General features: G+C 46.1%; 1 protein-coding gene across 1 annotated transcript in view; it reads right to left on the minus strand.

Annotated features, from left to right (window-relative positions):
• Positions 1-4,016, minus strand: part of nlrc3 (NLR family, CARD domain containing 3) — a 60,762-nt gene extending 56,746 nt beyond the window's left edge. Inside the window, exon 1 of the mRNA XM_052021381.1 lies at positions 2,596-4,016. The gene's annotated coding sequence lies outside the window, so the exon portion shown is untranslated. The remainder of the gene's footprint in view (positions 1-2,595) is intronic.
• Between the last annotated feature and the right edge of the window lie 2,877 nt (positions 4,017-6,893).

Consider the following 6,893-nt stretch of genomic DNA (forward strand, 5'->3'; position numbering starts at 1 on the left):
ATAGAAGTATTAAAAACTTAAAAGATCTCCTCCCACACAACCCTTTTCTATAATTTTATGTCTGAATATAAAGGTTCACATTGAGATCCTGGCAAACATGGACCACTTTCGTTTTCCTACATTACAGCAGTGGTTCCATACCTTCCTTCAGAATTACCCAAATTCTAGGCAGAGGAATGGTGGGTGCGTGGAACGTACTGCCAGCAGAGGTTGTGGGGGCAGATACATTAGGGACATTTAAGAGACTCTTAGATAGACACATGAATGATAGAGAAATAGGGGGCTATGTGGGAGGGGAGGGTTAGATAGATCTTAGAGCTGGATAAAATGTCAGCACAACATTGTGGGCCGAAGGGCCTGGACTGTGCTGTAGTGTTCTGTGTTCTATGTTCTATGAAGAAGCAAAGGAACACTGGAGTAGAGGAGTTGAAGGAAAAACAGAAAGAACATTACTGCCCACATGGTAGTGCAGCGGTTAGCGTAACGCTATCACAGTGCCAGCAATCAGGTTCTGTCTGTAAGGAGCTTGTACGTTCTTCCCGTGTCTGTGTGGGTTTCCTCCGGGTGCTCCAGTTTCCTCCCACATTCCAAAGATGTACGGGTTAGGAAGTTGTGGTCATGCTATGTTGGCGCCAGAAGCGTGGCGACACTTGCGGGCTGTCCCCAGAACATGCTATGCAAAAGGTGCATTTCACTGTGTGTTTCGATGTACATGTGACTAATAAAGAAACCTTATCTTAGTGGCAACTAGTTAAAATGGGCGCAGATTGTGAATACTGGCTTGGAATGAATGGATTGTGAAAATTGAACAGAATGGGAATGGACTTTTTTTGTTTGCAGCAAGTGGATGTTGCTGGGAAAGTGCGAATCCCTAACTGCCCTCGAGCTGAGCATTTGCAGGGACATTTTTGAGAGTAGTTAAGAGCCAACCATATTGCTATGGGCCTGTAGTCACCAGCCTGGCTAGGCAAGGACAGTAGATTTCCTTCTGTAAAAGACATCGTTGAACCAAATGGGATTTTCCAACAATCAAGCGGTTTCATATTAGCAATGGATACCGGCTTTTCAAATCCATATTGATTTAGTTAACTGAATTTAAATTTCCCAGCCACTGTGATGGTGACGAGGAGGCATACAGGAGTGAGACAGGTCAGCTGGTTGAGTAGTGTCGTAACAATAACTTTGCTCTCAACATCAGCAAGACCAAGGAACTGATTGTGGACTTTAGGAAGGGGAAGTCAGGCAAGCACACACCAGTTCAATTCAAGAGTCTGTTGTAGAAAGGGTGAGTAGCTTCAAGTTCCTGGGTGTCAACATCTCGGAGGATCTATCCTGGGCCCAGCACATAGATGCAACCACGAAGCAGGCGTACCAATGTCTTTACTTCCTTAGAAGTTCAAGGAGATTTGCCATGTCATTGAAGACTCTGATGAATTTACCGTGGAAAGCATTCTGGCTGGTTGCATCAGGGCCTGGTGTGGAAACTCCAATGCACAGGAATGCAAGAGGGCAACAGAGAGTGGTGGACTCAGCCAGTTCCATCATGGGTACAGCTCTCCCCACCATCATGGACATCTACAAGAGGTGATGTCTCAGGAAGGCAACATCCATCATCTGGGACATGCCCTCTTCTCTCATCAGGCAGGAGGTACAGGAGCCTGAAGACCCACACCTCAAGGTTCAATAAAAGCTTCTTCCCCGCTGCTCTCAGGCTCTTGAACCAACCTGAAAAACCCTAACACTACCCTGGACTATTTTTTTTCCTTTTTGCTCTCTCTCTCAATCTTGCACTAGTGTCCTGGTGCACCAGGGTCCTGATGCACTAGTGTCCTGGTGCACCAGGGTCCTGATGCACCAGGGTCCTGATGCACTAGTGTCCTGGTGCACCAGGGTCCTGATGCAGGGTTCTGACCCGAAACGTTATCAGTTCCTTTCCCCACTCACAGATGCTACTTGACCTGCTGAGCTCCTCCAGCAGATTGTTTCTTGCACCAGTGTCACTGTGTTTATTTTACACACGTGTAAGTCATGTATAATTTATGTTAACTTGTGTTTGTCCTCGTCGTGTAATGTACTGTGCTGCTGCTGCAGAAAGCTCATTTTCATGGCGTTTATACCCTGTGTATGTGTGCCTATGACAACAATAAACTTGATTTGAACTCACACCTCTCCATCAGGTCTCTAGATACTGGTCCAGTAACAAACACCACAGGACGGAAACAGGCCCTTTGGCCCACAGAATCTTTGCTGACCAAGCACCCATTTTTACACTAATCTTACCCTGACCCATTTAATTCTCCCCACATTCCCACCAACTCCCTCCAGACTCTATCACTCACCCACTCATTAGGGGCAATTTACAGCAGTCAATTCACCCACCAACCTGCACATTGGAATTGGAATTGGTTTATTATTGTCACTTGTACCGAGGTACAGTGAAAAACTTGTCTTGCATACCGTTCATACAGATCAATTCATTACGCAGTGCATTGAGGTAGTACAGGGTAAAAACAATAACAGAATGCAGAGTAAAGTGTCACAGCTACAGAGGAAGTGCAGTGCAGGTAGACATACTGCATTAAGTAAACCTAATACCTTGATTATGCTGGCTGCTTTACTGAGGCAGCGAGAGGTATAGACAGAGTCCAGGGAGGGGAGGCTGGTTTCCGTGATGTGCTGAGCTATGTCCACAGCTCTCTGCAGTTTCTTGCGGTCCCGGGCAGAGCAGTTGCCAGATAGGATGCTTTCTACGGTGCATTGATAAAAGTTGGTCTTTGAGATGTGGGAGGAAACCGGAGCACTCGGAGGAAACCCACGTGGTCATAGGGAGAACGTGCAAACTCCAGACAAACAGCGCCGGGGGTCAAGATTGAACCCGGGCTGCTGAAGCTGTGAGGCAGCAGCTCTGCTGGTGTTCAAAGTCACGAAGAATTCCACTAAATATCAGAAACCTGCAGATGTTGGAAATCTGAAATAAAAACAGAAAATACTGGAAACACTCAGCAGGTGTGTGGAAGGTTCCGACCAAGGGTCAGGAACAGTTTAGTTAAGAGGAAACAGACCTATGGTGACTGGTTAATGAGCCAGAAGCAACATGTGGTTGGAACAAGTGGTTGGGATATGGAACATACAGCCTGATCGAGCGGCAGAAACAGTTTCAATGGCAGCCTTCAGAAGACGGTCAGATAAATCCTGGAGCAGAAGAAATGTGTGAATGTGAGGAGGGAGCAGTGGACGGGATTAACTGATTGCTCTTTGAAGGAGCAGTCCGGATGAAGTAAAAAGAAACTACAGGTTAAGCAGCATCTGTAGACACAAAGATGGTCAATGTTTTGGGTCGAGACCCTGCATCACTTCACACTTCAGACACTGCAGATGCTGGAATCTGGAGCAAAAAATAAACTGTTTGAAGAACTCAGTGGGTCAGGCAGCATATGTGGAGGCAAAGTGATGTGTTGACGTTTCGGGTCAAGACCCTTCATCAGGAACTTTTGCTAGAAGCAGGCAGTGCAAGGTCAGGTTGGAGGCAGTGGAGGGAGATCTCCCTCCACAAAATTCCCAGCAGATCTATTGTCTCTGTGTGCTCTTGCCAAACTGAGCCTGTATTCTCATACCTGGACACTATCCTGTCCCCCATGGTCCAATCCCTTCCCACCTACATCCGTGACATCTCACACACTCTCCAACTCTTCCATAACTTTAAGTTCTCTGAAATTTCTTCCTCACTTCACACCAATCCCGGCCTTGTCATCAAATCAAAGGAAAGGACGGTGCTGTTGTGGACTGGTGCACTGATCTCTACCTTGCAGAGGCCAGATGGCAGCTCTCTAACACCTCTTCATATCTCCCCCTGGGCCATTACCTCACCAATGAACACCAGGCCACCATCTTCTGGGACCACTACAGAACTCATTGCATGAGATCTCTCTCCACAGCTTCCAACCTGATGGTGCTCCAACCTTGCACTGCCTGCTTCTAGCAGAAGTTCCTGATGAAGGGTCTCAACCCCAAACGTCAACACATTGCTTTGCCTCCACATATGCTGCCTGACCCGCTGAGTTCTTCTAACAGTTTATTTTTTGCTCCAGATTCCAGCATCTGCAGTCTCTGGTGTTTTGATGAGTTGATTGGCCTTCTTCTGTGCAGTTCTAAAAGGGCACTGGAGAGAGAAGATCCACTAACTGAGAAGTCCAAGATTAGAAAATGGGAACGGTGTAGATAGGATACAAGGGATACAGCTGAAAATGAAAGTCCCTAGTTGGGTTTTTCAAACAGGGAGGAAAGGAGGGAGCACAGCTGGAAGGCTTTTTGTTTCTCTATTATGACTTGGGAGGAAATTGGTAAATTGGTTTATTATTGCCACGTGCTGAGGTACAGTGAAAAACTTTGTTTTGCATGCCATCCATACAGATCATTTCATCACATCGGTGCATCAAGGTAGTACAAGGGATAGACAATAACAGAATGCAGAATAGGGTGTTACAGCTACAGAGAAAGTGCAGTGCAGGAAGACAATAAGGTGCAAGGCCATAATGAGGTGGTATGCGAGGTCAAGAGTCCATCTTATCATACAAGAGGTCCGTTCTATAGTCTTATAACAGTGGGATAGAAGCTGTCCTTCAGCCAGGTGGTACGTGCTTTCAGGCTTTTGTATCTTCTGCTCAATGGGAGAGAGGAGAAGAGAGAATGTCCGGGCTGGGTGGAGTCTTTGATTATGTTGGCTGCTTTACCGAGGAAGTGAGAAGTGTAGACAGAGTCCATGGAGGGAAGGCTGGTTTCCGTGATGCACTAAGCTATCTCCACTACTGTTCTGCAGTTTCTCGTAGTCCTGGGCAGAGCAGTTGCCATACCAAGCCATGATGTATCCAGATAGGATGCTTTCTATGGTGCATCTATAAGAATTGGTGAGGGTCAACAGGGACATGACAAATTTTTTTAGCCTCCTGAGGAAGTAGAAGTCCTGGTGTGCTTTCTTGGCCGTGGCATCTATGTGATTGGACCAGGACAGGCTATTGATGACATTCACTCCTCGGAACTTTAAGCTCTCAACCCTCTCGACCTCAGCACTGTTGATGTAGACAGAGGCATGTGCACCACCCTCCTTCCTAAAGTCAGTGTCCAGCTCTATTGTTTTGCTGACATTGAAGGAAAGGTTGTTGTCATGACACCATGTCACTAAGCTCTTTATCTCCTTCCTGTACTCTGACTCATCGTTTTTTGAGATACGGCCCACTACGGAGGTATCATCTGCAAACTTATAGATGGAGTTAGAGCAGAATCTGGCCATGCAGTCAACAGTGCATAGGGAGGAAAGTAGGAGGCTAAGGACACACTCTTGTGGGGCACCAATCCTTACTGATTGCAGTCTGTTGTCAGGGAGTCAAGGATCTAGTTGCAAAGGGAGGTGTTGAATCCCAGGTCTAGGAGTTTGGAAATTAGTTTGACTGAAAGTATGGTATTGAAGGTGGAGCTGTAGTCAATAAATAGTAGTCTGTCATAGGTGCCTTTATTATCCAGATGCTCCAGAGATGAGTGTAGGGCCAGGGATGTGGAGATTCTTCAAAGACATGCAGCTGAAGCAGTTAATAGCCCAGTGTAAACAGGGGAAAGATCAGTGGAACACAGTTTTAGGCAGACTGAGGAACCCAGTCTGTGCTTCCAGATAACACCAATTTGACAAAAGTGAAGCATTTTTTGCTATGATTGATAATTTTGGATCCTGCCTGATTAACGGATATCCTGTGGGCGGACTTTCAAGCCACACAAAAAGTCTGAAGCATTAAAATTTGTCTTGTGCGTCTCTCTTTGTCCTGCCATTGAAAGCTGAGCTTTCAGCTACCCCAATGCTGGAATTCCTTCCCGTACCTTCTCCACCTGCAGATTCTCTTCTTCCTTTGACAGAAAAGCAGAATATTTGTTGATGTGCTGAGGGTGAGCTGGATCAGAGACATGAGGCAGTTAAGCAAGGCAGGTGGTACATTTTTCCAGGGGTACGCAGCACATAAGAAAATCATGCTGACATCAACAAACAGCCTGCTGGAGGAACTCAACAGGTTGAGCAGCATCTGTGGGAAGAAAGGAACTGTCGATGTTATGGATCAAAACCCTGCATCAGGACCTTACTGACATTATTTGAGTTTGCGGAAACAATGTTTGGAGTACTGTGTGCAGTTTTGGTCTCGATACTTGAAAGAAGGATAAACTTGCCTTGGAGTCAGTGCAGTGTAGATTCACTAGATTAATTCCAAATGAGGGGTGTCTTCAGGAGAGAAGAGTACAATTGTCCAACACTGATTGGTGTTTGAAGGAATGAGTGATGCCATTGAGACATACAAGATTCTGACAGGGTGGATTCCTCTAGCTTGAGAGTTCAGCACTGTCAGAGTCTTAGGATAAGTGGTTAGCCATTTTGGATGATACAGGGGCGGCACATTGCTGCAACTGGTGGAGCTGCTGCCTCATAGCTCTCCTTGTTTCTGGTGGTTTGTATGGAGTTTGCACATATTCCCTATAATCACGTGCATTTCCTCCCGGTGCTCAGGTTTCTACCCACATCCCAAAGATGTGTGAGTTGATAGGTTAATTGACTACTGTAAATGCCCCTAGTGTTTGGTTGGGAGGCAGAAATTTGGGAGAGTTAATGGGAAAGTGGGAAGAATAAAATGGGATTGGTGTAACTGGGTGCTTGAAGGTCAACACGGACTTGGTGGGCTGAAGCTCTTTCGGGCTCTATGACGATGAGGAATCTTGTGATTGCTCAGATAGATTTTGGCCGCTCAAAAGATATAATGACCAGGGCAGAAACTGATCAGGACCAGCAAAAATTAATTGAATGCAGGGCAGACTCGAGGGCTGTATCTTCTGTTTATCTTTTGTTTTGATTTTTCAGGATA

This window comes from Pristis pectinata, chromosome 8 (assembly GCF_009764475.1).
Source record: "Pristis pectinata isolate sPriPec2 chromosome 8, sPriPec2.1.pri, whole genome shotgun sequence".
Classification (NCBI taxonomy): domain Eukaryota; kingdom Metazoa; phylum Chordata; class Chondrichthyes; order Rhinopristiformes; family Pristidae; genus Pristis; species Pristis pectinata.